This window comes from Lissotriton helveticus, chromosome 6 (assembly GCF_964261635.1).
Source record: "Lissotriton helveticus chromosome 6, aLisHel1.1, whole genome shotgun sequence".
NCBI lineage: Eukaryota > Metazoa > Chordata > Amphibia > Caudata > Salamandridae > Lissotriton > Lissotriton helveticus.
In genome coordinates, this window is record NC_136067.1 from 1,083,228,024 (window position 1) to 1,083,245,088 (window position 17,065).

The following is a 17,065-nucleotide window of genomic DNA, read 5'->3' on the forward strand; positions in this document are numbered from 1 at the left end:
ATCTTGTCTGAAACTCGTACACCTGGTCCTTGAACTGTAAGAACCGACGATAAGGAGGAAAGAAAGGAACCGTTAGGTATGTGTCATTGAGGTCCTGACGAACCATCCAGTCTTCTGGCTGTAACAGATTGCGTAAAAGGTTGATACCCTCCATCTTAAAATGACAATAAACTAGCAAGCCATTGCACTCCTTTAGATTGATGACTGGCCCCTGACTGCCGTCCTGTTTCTCTACCACAAACTGGTTGCTTATAAACCCGTTGGGGTGATGCAGTGATTTAAATGGAAAATTAGAAGTGCCGGTACTCGCTAATTAGACTGGGTGGGCAGTTAGGGGCATGTCTGTGAGCCAGGAATTTAACAATAGCCACATAAGTAAGCTTTAATGCAAATAATCTGATTGTCATGTAAAGCGCTTAAATACCATGGGCCAACTTTGCGTAATATCAAACTGTCTCCTTACATAGGAGACATGGCAAGCATCAGCTTCTATGTCATAGGTGCAGGGTCTAATTTTTGGCAGTTTGATATAGCGCAAATTTGTGTTTGGCATGTAAGCTCTTTACATGACAATCAGAACATTTGCATTAAAGCTTACTTTTATTTAAGCACCACTGGTTAAGGGAGTTGTCCAGAATCACAGGATGATGAGCCGACGTCGGGATTCAAACCTGGTTCTCCAGTTCCACTGTCGGTAGCTCTGACCACATCCTCATTCTAGTTGCGATGCCAATTAGAACCTAACACTGCAGGAGCAACCAGCGCAGGAATACACTGGCTGTTGCCTGCCAGATCGGCACATAAACACGCTCCATTTGAAAGGGTCATTTTTGGTAGTTTTTGCATTGCACGTACACCTACTTCAGGGCATGAGCCCTGCTGCTTCTGGGAGTACCAGAATACGTACTAGTACTCAGGGGGAGAAAACTGAGAAGTGCCGGTACTCCGTACCAGTGAGTACCAGCCCATTTAAAGCACTGGGGTGAGGACAAGTCTTGACAATTGCTCCCTTGCGGAGCAGGTCCTCCACTTCTTGATTGATCAAGTTCACCTGAGCCTGTGTGAAAACCAAGGTTTTGGACGCGGGAGTTGGACTGAGGAACCATAGAACTCTATTTGAAAACCCTGAACTGTTTGCAACACCCATGTTTCGGAAGTAAGGGCCACTCAGTTGTGTAAGAATGGGGCCACCATGTCCAGAAGATTGTCCTAGCAGGACTTCCGTGATCTATTTCCTCGTTTTGGGATCCCTAATGTATTTTTGTAAAAAGATAGCCATGCTGGTATCGATCTCTGGAGTGAGGGCCACCTTGCCTGTCCGGCAAGGGAATTCCACCCCGAGTTTCACTCTAGCTTCCTTTTCCAAGAGTTTTCTCAGGCGGCCAGCCCCGTATTTACCTACCTAATGGGGCAGGAACCACTCTGCTAACCTGGGATGCAATAGGTAGTCTGGGTCCAACATATCACCAGTGTCATTTGCCTCGGTACTCATGGCAGGGGTAATAGGAATGGGGGAAGGGTGCCAGAGCCAAGAGGGGCCCACCTCATCGTTGGAAATCCCTTTGGCAATCCTCATCACCCCCCTTAGGAATTGGCGGGAGCAGATAGGTTCTCGGGGGCGTCTAGTGTTTCAGTGGCTGCCCCCAAGTGGGGTGGGGCTGGCGTGCAAGGTAAGACTTTTTAAGCCTCTCAAAGGTGCTCAGGTCCACGCCCGAATCTGATTTGCGCTTGGGAGGGCATTGAGGTGCGTGAACGGGACCTAGGAGAGCATTTCAGAAATGGGATCTGTGTAGGAACAAATTAAGTGGACCTGGATAGGTATAAGCCAATGGCATAAGACGCCTCTCAAGGGGTGCAACTGTAGAGGCTACCGCGTTGTGGATAGATGCATCCACTGCCTCGCAGTATTCGTCATCTAGGGTATGATGGCAATGGATTCCTCCTCTATATTTTGAGCTGTGCAATGCACGAGCGAAAGGGTCAAAGCCTGGGGCTGAAATAACGCTTTACTATACATTGGCAGAATATGAGAATTAGCGCCTGGGCTCAGCTCCCAAGCGGCATCCCAAGCCTGCCCTCTGGATGTGAGAGGCATGGTGGAATGAGAAAAACACACCAGAAACGGACCTTATGCACGGGTGTCTGCCGCTTGTAATTGTAATAAATATTGATCCCTGGGCGCTTTGTGGCTTCCAGGCAGCTCGGGAGAGGCAGTAACTTCACAGTGGCACCGGCAAGTCGGCGACACTTACAAAAGTCGCACACTTCTCCCGCTGAGCAACAAGATGGTTCAGGCGTGTCCCAAACTGCTGTGCGCCCTCTAGTGGGGAAAAGTGCCTTCCTGCACCCTTGCAGCGCGAGATTAGCGATAAAATGACAGCCGCTTATGGAGCCTTTTAGGGGGTAAAACAGCGTTACCAGCAAGCAGGGCAGTATACCAAAGGTTTATAGCCCACGAGATAAAAGGCAAGGATTTGTCTCCCTGTAAGCACGAAAAGAAAACGTAATTGGTCTGGAGGAGACATACAGTTATTAAAGGACATGGACTGGATACATTTTGTCACACTTTCCCCTAAGTATTCTGGGTAAGGTAGTTTATGTTTGAAGTTGAAGTCTGCTGGAAGTAATAAAATAAAAAAAGTTTGGCATAATCCTCGCCTCCGTTCCTGACCTAGAATTTCCTAGCTATTGAGAACGAACATTTCAGTTAAGGGCACTGAAGTAAGGATTAAGCATGTATTTCCCCTCTTTATTTAACAACAATTGTTACAAAGAACATTTCATGAATATACAAGGAACTACGTTTTCCAAGAATGCAGGGAAGTAAAAACAGAGTAACTAGCACATGATCCACCAATTACCAGTGTCCATTCACTATAAAGTCTATTGTCCAAATCTTAATGTCCTTTTTAGGTCTCGCCTGTCGATGCGCATGCGCATCGAGCTTGCGAGCCTATTGCGGCTTAAACAAGCTTTAACTAAGAAGCAAGGAATCGTGGCGATTCCTTGCAGTGCCCGTGACTTTTAAGCTCAATGCGCATGTGCATTGAGCTTAAAAGCGCGTGTACAGCCGCCCGCATTCCTCCGACACCTTTGAAGTGAAGCTTAGCTTCACTTCAAAGGCCCGGCTTCTTCACACCCACATGCCGCTCTGCCCCGCTCCGCCCCCTCCCCTGAGTCATCCTGCCTGCCCAGACTTCTCCTCCCCCCTCGCCCCTTGCTTCTCGCACGTCAGTGTTTATTGTGCAACAGAAAAAAGACGGAAGCAGCAGAGTTCACGGACCTCTGACGGGCTTGTTTAAAAACAGCACAGAGCCTGCTCACCGCTCCCGCTTCCCCAGCGCCACACGTCTTATCGGCTCCACCAGCCTGCTCTGTAGCCTTGCACTGTATATCTGTGCATACCCGGCTCTGATGCCTGAAACCCTGAACCCCCCACCGTGCACATTCACACAGACACATGCGCTAGGCTTTGCGTTCATAGTTTCAATCACTTTACTCCCTCCACCCACTCGGCTTTGCTGTTCCAGCCTCTTACCTTCCTTGCACCCAAGGCTCTGCCGCTGCATCCAATCATAACCCGTTGTCTCCCTCTGGATACCTGGCTCCTAGCCCACCCACACTAACAGTACACTACCCTCTCTACTCTACCCGTCCCAACCGTGTTCTGTCGTCTGTGCCAGTACTTTTTTTTTTGTTAGGTCTGGTTTTATTTAAGCAGCCGCCTCAGACTCGCCCCTTGCTTCTCGCGCGTCAGTGTTTATTGTGCAACAGAAAAAAGACGGAAGCAGCAGAGTTCACGGAGCTCTGACGGGCTTGTTTAAAAACAGCACAGAGCCCGCTCACCGCTCCCGCTTCCACAGCGCCACACGTCTTATCGGCTCCACCAGCCTGCTCTGTAGCCTTGCACTGTATATCTGTGCATACCCAGCTCTGATGCCTGAAACCCTGAACCCCCCACCGTGCACATTCACACAGACACATGCGCTAGGCTTTGCGTTCATAGTTTCAATCACTTTACTCCCTCCACCCACTCGGCTTTGCTGTTCCAGCCTCTTACCTTCCTTGCACCCAAGGCTCTGCCGCTGCATCCAATCATAACCCGTTGTCTCCCTCTGGATACCTGGCTCCTAGCCCACCCACACTAACAGTACACTACCCTCTCTACTCTACCCGTCCCAACCGTGTTCTGTCGTCTGTGCCAGTACTTTTTTTTTTGTTAGGTCTGGTTTTATTTAAGCAGCCGCCTCAGATGAGATAATGGCGGACGTGCTTTTCTTTTGTTTGTTTTTAAACGTTGACAGCGGGTCAGGCCTGCTTTTACTTTAATAATAGCGTGCACACCATGCTAAATATGTAAAGTGTTGGCCGCACTCTTGTTTTCTTATGTGCACATCACCAAAAAGAACTTACAAACATTGATTTCATACTTTATAACAGCGCGGCATACCGTACTTTCACTTTCTTTGTATCGGACGCGCTCTGTGCCTTCCAACACTGCTGCGTCCCCGGACTCACATTACACCCCCTGACCCGCCCCCACTACTCGGCAGCAGAAGCCAGAAGTAGAGGTGCCATAGTAAGGTATAAGGAAACAATTTATTGGTTGTGGCAAAACGAGGTCACTGTAGAGAGGCTGTGTAACTACAACTAGGGACAGAATTGTTTTTTGCTCATTGGGTCAGTATACGCGGAGTCAAAGTGTGGGTTTGCGATTGGCTGTGGGAACCAGCATAGTCGTTCACTGCGTGACAGTTTTAGAGACAGTTGTGCCACTGGTCAGGAATTTGTAGTACTTCCCAGTCTTCCATAAGAGCGCCAAGAGGTAATCAAAAGCTCTGCAGCGACGCTGCTTCACCAGACGTCGACTCTGCCCGAAAAAGAGTTTGTAGTATCATCCGTTTCAACACCTAGAGTGCATCTAAAGCAGCATCGATTTATTTCTCCCCACCCCGCGTACTGTAGTTCAGCACACAGACTGCACCCACCACAAAAGATATGACTAACATGCAGAACTGCACCTACAAGCCTCCAGTAGCGATTTATTGTTTCTTTTTTCCAACAGTACAATACATTTGTCCTCTGTCCTCTGCCTCACCATCACTCACCCTCACTTACCCTCAACCGCTCAGCCTCACCCTCACCCTCACTCACCCTCAACCCCTCAACCTCACTCACCCTCACTCAGCCTCAACCCCCCACTCACCCTCAAATCCTCATCCTCAATCACTCTCAACCCTTCACCCTCACTCACCCTCAACCCCTCACCCTCACTCACCCTCACTCACCCTCACTCACCCTCACTCACCCTCATCCACCCTCACTCACCCTCACCCACACTCACCCTCACCCTCACTCACCCTCAACGCCTCACCCTCACTCACTCTCAATCCCTCACCCTCACTCACCCTCAACACTTCACCCTCACCCTCACTCACCCTCAACCGTTCACCCTCAACCCCTCACTCACCCTCACTCTCACTCACCCTCACTTACCCTCAACGCCTCACCCTCACTCACTCTCAACCCCTCACCCTCACTCACCCTCAACACTTCACCCTCACCCTCACTCACCCTCAACCGTTCACCCTCAACCCCTCACTCACCCTCACCATCACTCACCCTCACTTACCCTCAACCTCTCAGCCTCACCCTCACTCACCCTCAACCCCTCACCCTCACTCACCCTCACCCTCACTCACCCTCACCCTCACTCACACTCAACCCCTCACACTCACTAACCCTCACCCTCAACTCCTCACCCTCACTCACCCTCAACACCTCACCCTCACCCTCACTCACCCTCACCCTCCCTCAACACCTCACACTCAATCACCCTCACCCTCACTCACACTCAACTCCTCACCCTCACTCACCCTCTCACCCTCAACCCCTCACCCACCCTCAACACCTCTCCCTCACTCACCCTCCCTCACACTCACTCACCCTCACTCACCCCCACTCAACACCTCACCCTCACTCACTCTCAACCGTTCACCCTCAACCCCTCACTCACCCTCACTCTCACTCACCCTCACTTACCCTCAACGCCTCACCCTCACTCACTCTCAACCCCTCACCCTCACTCACCCTCAACACTTCACCCTCACCCTCACTCACCCTCAACCGTTCACCCTCAACCCCTCACTCACCCTCACTCTCACTCACCCTCACTTACCCTCACCCCCTCTGCCTCACCATCACTTACCCTCAACCTCTCAGCCTCACCCTCACCCTCACTCACCCACACTCACACTCAACCCCTCACACTCACTAACCCTCACCCTCAACTCCTCACCCTCACTCACCCTCAACACCTCACCCTCACCCTCACTCACCCTCACCCTCCCTCAACACCTCACACTCAATCACCCTCACCCTCACTCACACTCAACTCCTCACCCTCACTCACCCTCTCACCCTCAACCCCTCACCCACCCTCAACACCTCTCCCTCACTCACCCTCCCTCACACTCACTCACCCTCACTCACCCCCACTCAACACCTCACCCTCACTCACCCTAAACCCCTCACCCCCTTACCCTCAATCACCCTCACCCCCTTACCCTCAATCACCCTCACCCTCACCAATAACTACAACTTTTCTAATGCTATACTTATTGCATTCCAACCCCACTCATCCACGCAACGCCACTCACACACGCTACGCCACTCACACACGCTACGCCACTCACACACGCTACGCCACTCACACACGCTACGCCACTCACACACGCTACGCCACTCACACACGCTACGCCACTCACACACGCTACGCCACTCACACACGCAACGCCACTCACACACGCCACTCATCCACGCAACGCCACTCATCCACGCAACGCCACTCATCCACGCAACGCCACTCATCCACGCAATGCCACTCATCCACGCAACGCCACTCATCCACGCAACGCCACTCATCCACGCAACGCCACTCTTCCATTTGCAAAAAGAAAAAAGTCTAACTATTCTATTGCGAGACCTATTGCATTTCCAATGCTTGTTATTAGGTTTCGTCCTGGCGTTGCAACTGCGTAGCAGTTGCTACGCCCAGGCGAAATCTAATCTTATCTCTATACTGGGGACTTGACACCGCCCCTTCTTCCATTGGCTAGCTCCATAAATGGAGGCTAGCCATTGGAAGAGATTGGCCGTCAATCACGTTTTCCAGAGAAAACGCGATTCGGGGGCGTTTCTGGGTCTTTTTTTAAGCCCCGCCCCTTGTTGCCGTGTGTCCCGGGCCGCGCTGTGATTGGCTGCAGGCCCGGGACACCCCAGTGACGTCATTTCCCGGGCCGCGCTGTGATTGGCTGCCGGCCCGGGACACCCCGTGACGTCAGCCAATCACAGCACGGCCCGGGACCTGACTTGTTATTTCTCTGCAGCTTGTTCAGGGCTTTTGTCGAGCTTCGCAGCTTCTGTGACTTTTTTTTATGTATTTAAGTGTCTATGCCTTGTACGCGCACGAGGTGTCTCGATGCAGATTCTTCGAACATTTTAATAGCGCCATCTGCACAACGCGCTTACTTCTCTGTGCCATAGCATCGGAGAGCAGTGATTACTAGATTGTGGGTTATTTTAATGAAGCCTATTGGACAGCTGAATGGACCCCTCTAGACTGTGACATACACGCTATATAATTAAAGCGCTAGGGTAAGCCCTAAACACACACACTAAGGGCAATTAAACTGCAGTTTACACGTGCCCAGTGCCCCTCGCACGTGCTCCTGTGGCATGGCGGCTCATTTCACCCACACATAAGGTTTCATTCATGTAGGCATCCATCCAGCTCATATATCCGTGCCCCATGCTGTCTTGGCAGCTCCCAGCCCACAAAGACCTAAACAGCGGGCGTGTTCGAGCGTGAAACGCCCGCTAGCCACGGGGATCCAGTGTGCTCGTCTTCGGGGCTGGTCGGCTCTTCCGTAGTGTTCAGGATCCCGGCCTCTCCCATCGCGGGGGCGTGCTCCTCTGCAGCTAGGGCGCTCTTTAAGGTGCACCCCGCTGTGCACGGGCACATGGAGAGACAGATGCAAAAAGGAAAAGGGTTTCACGCAGAACTGTCACATTAGGGTTGGGCAACATGCCGGGACTGAATTTGGGCTTACAAAATATACTCAGTTAATAGACATATTTAGTTGTATGTACAAACAAGATTTACAATTATCAGTGCTGTTATGGTTATGTGGTATGCAGTACCAAATATTGGGCAAGGTTATCTGATTCATACCGCAAAAAAAAAAAAGGAATTGTGCAGCACATTCTCTGGTAGCATCATTGTCATTCATTTGATCAAGAAAGAACACTGTGACTTTGCAAGGTATGCAAATTATGTGGCAAGCAATGTGGTAAAATGAGGTAGAATCACATATATCCACTGGCCATCCCTATTATTCAATATTTTATCATTTATTTATTAAATAAAAAACAAAAAAATAACCATTCTAATTCCACTCGGTGCCCATTGTTAGCTGCACTTTGGAGAAAATAGCTTAATCAATCTAGCCATCCTAAAATAGACATGTAATATAAAAATACATAACAGATAACATAACTAACGTGGTCATATATTGTCATTTGGGTTTTCAGGTGATATTTATAAACTACTCAGCCTCGTGGTGATGTCATCAGAACCCCATGAACCATATTAAAACAGTTACCAGTTATATTTTTTCTTTGTGTGTGTCTCTCTCTCTCTCCTCTTTTAAAAATGGTTATAAATAGAATATTACTCTTGGTAGAGCTGCTTAGATGTTTTTTTTGCTTTACACAATGTGCAACAGTTAGAAACAAAGGTATTTAAACAAAAACGGATTACAATAGAATGCATGCAGCAAAATAAGATTACCTTATAGAGGCCTCGTGAGCACTGGCAGCATTGCTTCAACAAGTGGGGTGATAGCAACATAGAATAGCTGAGTCAATCAATCTATCAATATAACTTTATTCAATCTGATTGGAGATAGACCATAAAAGTACATAGAAATATTGCACATAGTCATAAACACATACAATTTAAAAATTAATTTCCATTAAAAACAGATAAAAAAAGATATTTGTACATAAACAGCTTTAAAATCCATCCAGTGCAAGTGGTAATCACATTTTAAAACACCATTACACTCATACAGAGAATGGCTGAGATTTTAAAGGAATGACTGGGTAGGAGAGAGAACAAAAACCTCTTATCGGGTCTGCTACGCGCTCCTACTATCCCCAAAATTGAGCCAAAACATCCCAGCCAAGATTCATATATTAAACCATAATTCTAGCGGATTAGCCTAATATGGTTTTTCTAGCCCTAATGGCTGCTTTCAAAAAAAGCACAGACACTGAAAACAACTTCAGGTAAACTCAGAGAATGTAAATGAAGCAGAACTGGTCTACAATGTGGGAAACCTAGCCTCCATAACAGTTAGCTAAGTCACTAAGCAGTACTGCTTATTGCATTATGGTAATTGTGCCAGCCCTTTCCATTATAGTAATAATAATAACATTAATATTAATAGCAATACTCATGATTTCCTTTACATATTAAGCCTGTCAGTTGCACCATGCATTTTATTATAAATATTTGTGCAAGTGACAGGAATATATCACCACCTAACCAAGCACTCAAATTACAGGCAGCTGCATTGTTACACTGTCACTTAAACACTTCCTGGCAGCAACTTGAAAAAGTAGAGAGATGTTGATGACGTGAGTAAGCGTGTTCTCCACCACTGTATATTCAGGTGGGATGGCGTAGCCAAGAACACACTGACGGTGATAGTGTGGAAACTGTCACTTTAATTAAACAGGTGCACACAACTCAATCTAAAACCTTGGCACTGAGCCTTGGCACTGAGCCTTACATACCTTAATATCAGCTGCCTCTGTATTTCAAAGAGTGATGGAGGGTGTTTTGGTGTGTGTGTGTGTGACTGCTCCAGTGTGTGTGTGTGTGAGACTGCTTCAGTGGGTGTGTGTATGTGACTGCTCTGGTTGTGTGTGTGTGGGGGGGGCTTTGGGTGTGTGTGTGTGGCTCTGGGTGTGGCTGGCTCTGGGTGTGAGTGGCTGGCTCTGGGTGTGTGTGGCTGGCTCTGGGTGTGTGTGGCTGGCTGGCTCTGGGTGTGTGTGTGTGTGGCTCTGGGTGTGTGTGTGGGTGGTAGTAATTGCTGTCTGCTGAGCTCGTCAGTAGGGTACAATAGTTCTCACATTTGCGAGAGATTAAGCTATTGGCAATGTAAATGACAATGCCATTTATTTATCTGTTTTCAAAACCAACACATAAATACAAATTTTGTCATTTACAATGCCAATAGCTCTAACTTCTCCAAAGGCGAAACCGTTGCATTGTAAATGCTTGTTTTTTCTTCTTGTGAGGAATTCCAGACTTCTCTGTAAGTCGATGTTCGCGCTTCTGATCTGTTCGTGGTAAAATAATATTAAACTGTTATCCTGTTATTTTATTAAACCCTCTCCAATCTACCCATCCAGGGAAAAACACTTCTTATATGGCACAAACAAGGATTTACTCGAAGTTACATTTAACATACAATACATTATTTATGAACATATGTTATGTTCCAGCAATAACATGAGAAAATTGAAAGTCCGTTTACTTACTCTTAATGCAGTAATACGTGGGACAGGGGAACCTTCTCCCTAAGATTCCAGGGTGGGGCAATCCTTGGCTTCGTGTCCTTACTAGAATTGAAAATGTGTTCTACATAGATAGGAACTTTTACATTTTGTGTCCGGACTGGAGACCAGGATTATGCATGTTCAAAGCCAATTTACCATCAAAGACATCACCTCAGACATGGGTTTAAAGTAAAACTTCTTAATAGTCCATTCTGGGGATCAGTCTGTCACATTCATATATTTTGTAATTGCCCGTCCACTGCATCCGCTTTGCAGGCTTTTCTTGAATGTGTTCTGAACATGCCAGAATAATGCCTGCTTTTTGCATAATCCCTATTACCTCCGGGCAATGGATGGAGATGAAACCACTTTGAAGTGATTCCTTAGTACAACCAGAAGTCTGAGTTCCACCGTTATGTTCTTGTAGGCCTTCACAAATTGTACCAGTCACAGTTTTGGTTTGCTGGGTACGATATGGATCCAGTGATAATTTTGGTTTGTGTAGTGATTGTGAAGGTAACCCCATCAGACGTAAACAATCATTCTGAAATGTCTAGGGCTCTGACATCGAAGGCTCTACCACATGACACTAGGCATAAAGGCATTGCGGGTTTTGCTGAGAAGTCCTTTCCTTGGCACCACGCACTGAGCAATGGATAAAGGATATGGTATTTTATAGAGAAAATCTTAAGATCTATGTCGAAGGACTCCCGTCATCGTTCAGGCGTAAGGACATTTGGGAGCCGCTGAGGCAATATCTGGTAATGAAAGCCCGAAGCGATTCCATATCTGATGGCTAAATGGTAAAACTATGCAACACGCATTCCTCACTTTGTGATTCTGGTGTAGTATGTGGTGATCTATATATGTACAGAGAGAATAAACTGTGCTATGTACAATCAACGTTGGATTCTTGTTCTTTAATTGTTTAATGATCAACACGTTGCTCTGCGAGGCGACATTGTGATTTAACATTTCTTGAAACTCAATAAAAAGATTAAAAAAAATAATATATATATATATATATATAAATATATATATATATATATATATATATATATATATATATATATATAGATAGATATACCTTCCCCAACAGATCCAGTGTTTATTAAAGGCCAGTTACCACTTTGTTTTTTAGTAGTATCCAATGTTCGTAAGCGAGCTAATTCTCAAATTTCGGGGGTGCTCCTCCACCAGATAGAGAGTCAAAACTCATCGATGTTTCTGGCACACGTATAGCTGCACAAAATCACTGGTGCATTGCTTAAACACAGGGCCTTCTAGCCGGATACGATAGTGCGCACTGGGACAAAATGGAGCAATTAGTACAATCTCTCCCAGAGGAGCATGAAGCCAAAGCTCAAGATTTAGTCCAGAGAGGACAATTATTTTCCAACCCTTCCATAAGGTGTGCTCTAGATGCTGCTGACACCGCAGCTAGGAAGGTAAATCCTAGCGTCTTACTTAGGATGCATGCCTTGTTATGGATTTCTGGGTTTAAACCTGAAGTCCAACAATTTCTTCTAAATACACCTTTTGATAAACCTCTTTTTGGCCCTGAAGTTGATCAAGCGCTAAAAAAAATGAAAAAGGACACTGAAGTTGGCAAGTCTATGGGAGCACTTCAGTCTCCTTCAAACAGAGGTTCCTTTTGACGCTCCTTGTACCGGGGAGGGTCCAAGTCAACAACCTTAGATCAAAACACTTCCTCCTACAAGGGTAACAACCAATCCTCTTCTTCAAGAGGATTTTTCAGAGAAGGTTATTGGGGAAAAAGTTCCAAAGGTAGGGGTAAAAACACCCCACCCCATAACTCCCCTTCCCCTAATAAGCAGTGACCTCCCCACGCTTCCCTTCGATTATTCCACACCTGTCGGAGGAAGACTTCACCGCTTTCTCCCCATTTGGGAATCTAAAAACCGACAAATGGGTGTTTGGAGTTATCCAACATGGTTATTGCCTGGTGCTTCCCACCAATCCTCCAAATATTCCACCTTGTTATCACAAATTGTCACCAGATCATCTGCTCCTGCTCGAAGAAGAGGTGCAATAGCTCTTACTGAAAGGAGCCCAAGAACCAGTTCCACCTCGGTACCAAGGGTCAGGGATCTATTTTCTACTTTCGGATCCCAAAAAAGGACGGCTCACTAAGACCATTCTAGATCTGAGAGAGTTGAACCGATACATAGTCAGTATGGTGACCCTTCAACAGTTACTTCCTCTTTTACAACAAGACGATTTTATGTCTACTCTAGACTTAAAAGATGCATATTTTCATATTCCAATTAATCTAGCTCATCGCAAATACCTCAGATTTGTGATAGCAGGAAGATATTACCAGTCAAAGTACTTCCTTTAGAGTCACAACTTCTCCCAGAGTATTTACCAAATGTCTAGCAGTAGTAGTTGCTCATCTCAGAAGACAATGTATTCATGTCTTCCCCGACCTAGACGACTGGCTCATCAAAGCCAGCACTTAGCAAATATGTCTGCAAAACACTCCGACAACAATACGCTTACTTCATCAATTTGGCTTCACCATCAGTGCACAAAAGTCTTACCTGTGTCCCACTCAGATGTAGTCTTATCTAGGAGCTACTGTCAACATTTTAAAAGTTCTAGCCTCTCCCAATGCAGCCAGAATTCACATGATTCAGTCTTTGATACTACAGTTTCAGCCCAATCAAACATTACAAGTCAGAATTTTCATGCAACTGCTGAGAATGATGGCATCTTGCATCGCAAACGTGCTTCATGCAAGGCTTCACATGCGTCCTCTACAAGAATGTTTAGCAAGTCAGTAGAATCAATCACAGGGTTATGTAACTGATCTAGTGTTGGTAAACAGTCGCACCCATCGCTCTCTGCGGTGGTGGAACCCACAAAACACATCAAAAGGGCCGCCATTCATAGACCCTATTCCACAGACTGTGCTAACAGACGCATCTCTCACCGGTTGGGGGCCCATCTCCAACATTACACAATCCATGGTCTGTGGAGCGACAATCACAAAAGTCTCCACATCAACTATCAAGAACTTCTGGCAGTGTTCCTTGCACTCCAAGCTTTTCAGACTCACCTTCTAGGCAAAGCTGTCCTAATTCGTATAGACAACATGACCGCAATGTACTATGTACAAAAACAAGGAGGGACACACTCTTTCCAACTGTCACGCCTCTCACAGAACATTTGGAACTGGGCAATTCATCACATCTATCTCCTAGCAGAACACCTTGCAGGCGTAACCAATCAGATTGCCGACCTCCTCAGCAGACAGAGGCAGCAAGTTCACGAGTGGGAACTTCATCCCCATGTTCTTCTTCCTTACTTCCAACACTGGGCAACGCAAAATGCCCAAACTTCGCATCCAGGTTCCCACACCCTCTATCCAAGGGCAATGCCCTATGGATGAGTTGGTCAGGGATATTTGCCTACACTGTTCCTCGCATGTAGAGCTGTAGAGTCACATGCGCCCACCCACCTCCCCGGACACCTGTAGTTGCAGTTCTTCCTACTTATATATTTACGCATGGCATCTCTATTCTACACTTACGTACTCCATTCTCACCCTCTTGCGGGAAAACAATCTAACAATGAAGTCCATGACCATGCTCACTATCACCGAAAAGAGGAGTCACCATACCGTATGACTGGAAAGACTTATACGAAGAGAAAAACTACTTGCAAACATCCTGACCCAACACTAGATGGCAGGAGTATGCAAAGCATGTGAATCTACAGCTCTACATTCCAAGAACATATGCTTACTGGATAAGTAACATTATTTTTTCTTCCCTATCCGGAGCTGACAGTGGTGATGGTTGTGCCCCTGCAGTGGGGAGGACCCTGGCTAGATATCTTTGCCTCTGTAGAGAACATGCAGTATCCAAGGACTGTTTTTGTTCAAAATACTTATTGTAATGATATTTATTAAAGGTTTGACACACGTTCCCTCCAAAGCTTTTTGTTATGCCACAATGGTACCATAACTTGATCTTGCTGTTTCTCATGTGTACGCTCTTTGAGCTGATCTACAGCTAGCTGCTCGTTTAGTCATCTGACTCCAAAGACTGTCTTCCTCATTGCGATCACTTAAGCTTGTCACATGAGTTCAATTCAGACACTGTTGGTGCAATCGCCCTACACCCCCTTACTTCAAGCCTTCTAGGCCTTCTTGTCCCAAGTAGTGACTCCCTTCCACGTTGGGTAATCCATCACCATTCCAGTGTTCTTTGTGCCTCCTCAACCCCCACAAGAAGAGTCTTCATCAAATGGACCCCAAAATGGGTTTGAGAGTTTACATTGATTGTACCAACGACGATAAGCTTTTTGCGGGGTTCTCAAGGGCATGCAGAAGAGGACCATGTTGAGGTGGATACTCATCTGTATTAAGATCTGCTACGCACTAGCCAGGAAGCAGCCCCCATAATCTCTGAGAACCCATTCCACCAGGGCCAAGGCTTCTACCACTGTTTTGGCACATGGAGCGCCTGTCCTTGATATCTGCCAGTTTGCTAGCAGGGTGCTGGTGCACATGTTAACAAACCATTTCTACATTGACAACCAGGTCCTCAGGCAAGGACATTTGCTGTTTTGCTCATGCAGGACTTTTTGTTCTGAGTTTCCTATGGGATGTACAGTTTTGGTATCTATTTTAAAGTGAGGAATCTGCGGTTAGAAGTATCCATCTTAAAAAGAGGCCAGTGTGCGGACACACCGCTGTCGTACCAAAGGTGTGCCTAATGGAAGCTTGTCTGCGACCGTCTCCGCTCGGCCGGCTATGCTTCCCTTTCTTCTATAACCGGCCGGCAGCACGCTTACTCTTTGGCTGAGCTATATTTCTTACAACAGAAGCACATTTGTCCAGATAGACCCGTCTCCCCTGTTTTAATTTCTCCCTATACCTGTCCCCACTGCACTTTTACTTTCCCTGAAAGGTCTCCCCCACCACAGCTACACCTGAGTCCACCCATCGTCCAACAAAATCCTTGAATGGACTGGAGTTATGCTCCCTTTTATGCAACATGTGATCTCGATAAAAACGCACAAAACATCTACGACATTCTAAGTGAAGATAAAGTGGATTTATTCTTTCTTACTAACATGCGGTTGTCCGATAGCTCTGCGCCGGATATTGCAAGGGCTATCCTGGCAAGATTTGCAATATTACACGGCGACAGAGAAGGCAAAAGAGTGGGTGGTATTGCCGTGGTCTATAGACCCACTCTAAACTGAAGCGGCCTCTCTTGTATTTAATTAGCAGCAGCAGCATTTCTCCTGCGCCAGGCCACATCAAAGGCTCTGTGCCACTTTCACCCACACAGCAACACTTACAGACACGCAACGCCACTCACACCCACGCAAGCCCACTATCATCCACGCAACACCACACTCACCCACGCAACGCCACTCACCCACGCAACGCCACTCACCCAAGCAACGCCACTCACACACGCAACGCCACTCACACAAGCAACGCCACTCACACAAGCAACGCCACTCACACACGCAACGCCACTCACATACGCAACGCCACTCACACACGCAACGCCACTCACACACGCAACGCCACTCATACACGCAACGCCACTCACACACGCAACGCCACTCACACATTGTGGGTGCAGATTGTGGGTGCAGATTGTGGGTGCAGATTCAGAGTGCAGATTGTGGGTGCAGATTGTGGGTGCAGATTGTGGGTGCAGATTGTGGGTGCAGATTGTGGGTGCAGATTCAGAGTGCAGATTCAGAGTGCAGATTCAGAGTGCAGATTCAGAGTGCAGATTCAGAGTGCAGATTGTGGGTGCAGATTGTGGGTGCAGATTGTGGGTGCAGATTCAGAGAAAACTCAGCAGCACCACCACCATTGCAATGCAATAGGTCTCGTTTTAAAGCAAATTTAAGCTATAGGCCTTGTAAATGACAAAGCCTTTTATTTATGTTCCAAAAACCAGAACGCAAAATTAAAGGGCATTATCATTTACAATGCTAATAGTTCAGACTCGCGTTATTGCGAGACCTATTGCATTTCCAATGCTTGTTTTTTTTAGCTTCCTTAGATGAATTTCTCTCAAAATTCATGCAGTAATACGCTAATTTTATATTTAAAGAGATCTGAATGTCCCAGATCTGAGATGTGAATGTCCCTTCAGACCCTCATGAGAAGCTCCTTCTCAATAACATGTCCTCGTGGAATATGCAGCAATTTGTGTCCCAGTCTACTCATGTAGCAGGCCATACGCTGGCACAATCTTTCTTAAAGGATTAGTCTCCGTGTCATCCATAGTTCCCTCTCTTTGGTCGGATCACACTCTAATCTATTTTTCTTGGAATGAAACATATTGCCCACGACTTTTCACCAAAACCCCCCCCCCTAGAAGGTGGGCGATAGCTTCCCACATCGAGTTTAGTAGTGCTCTAAGCACACCTCCTC

General features: G+C 46.8%; 1 protein-coding gene across 1 annotated transcript in view; it reads left to right on the forward strand.

The window, feature by feature from the left end:
- NUP133 (nucleoporin 133) overlaps window positions 1–17,065 on the forward strand; it is a 1,231,428-nt gene that overhangs the window by 185,835 nt on the left and 1,028,528 nt on the right. The gene's annotated exons all lie outside the window — the stretch shown is intronic.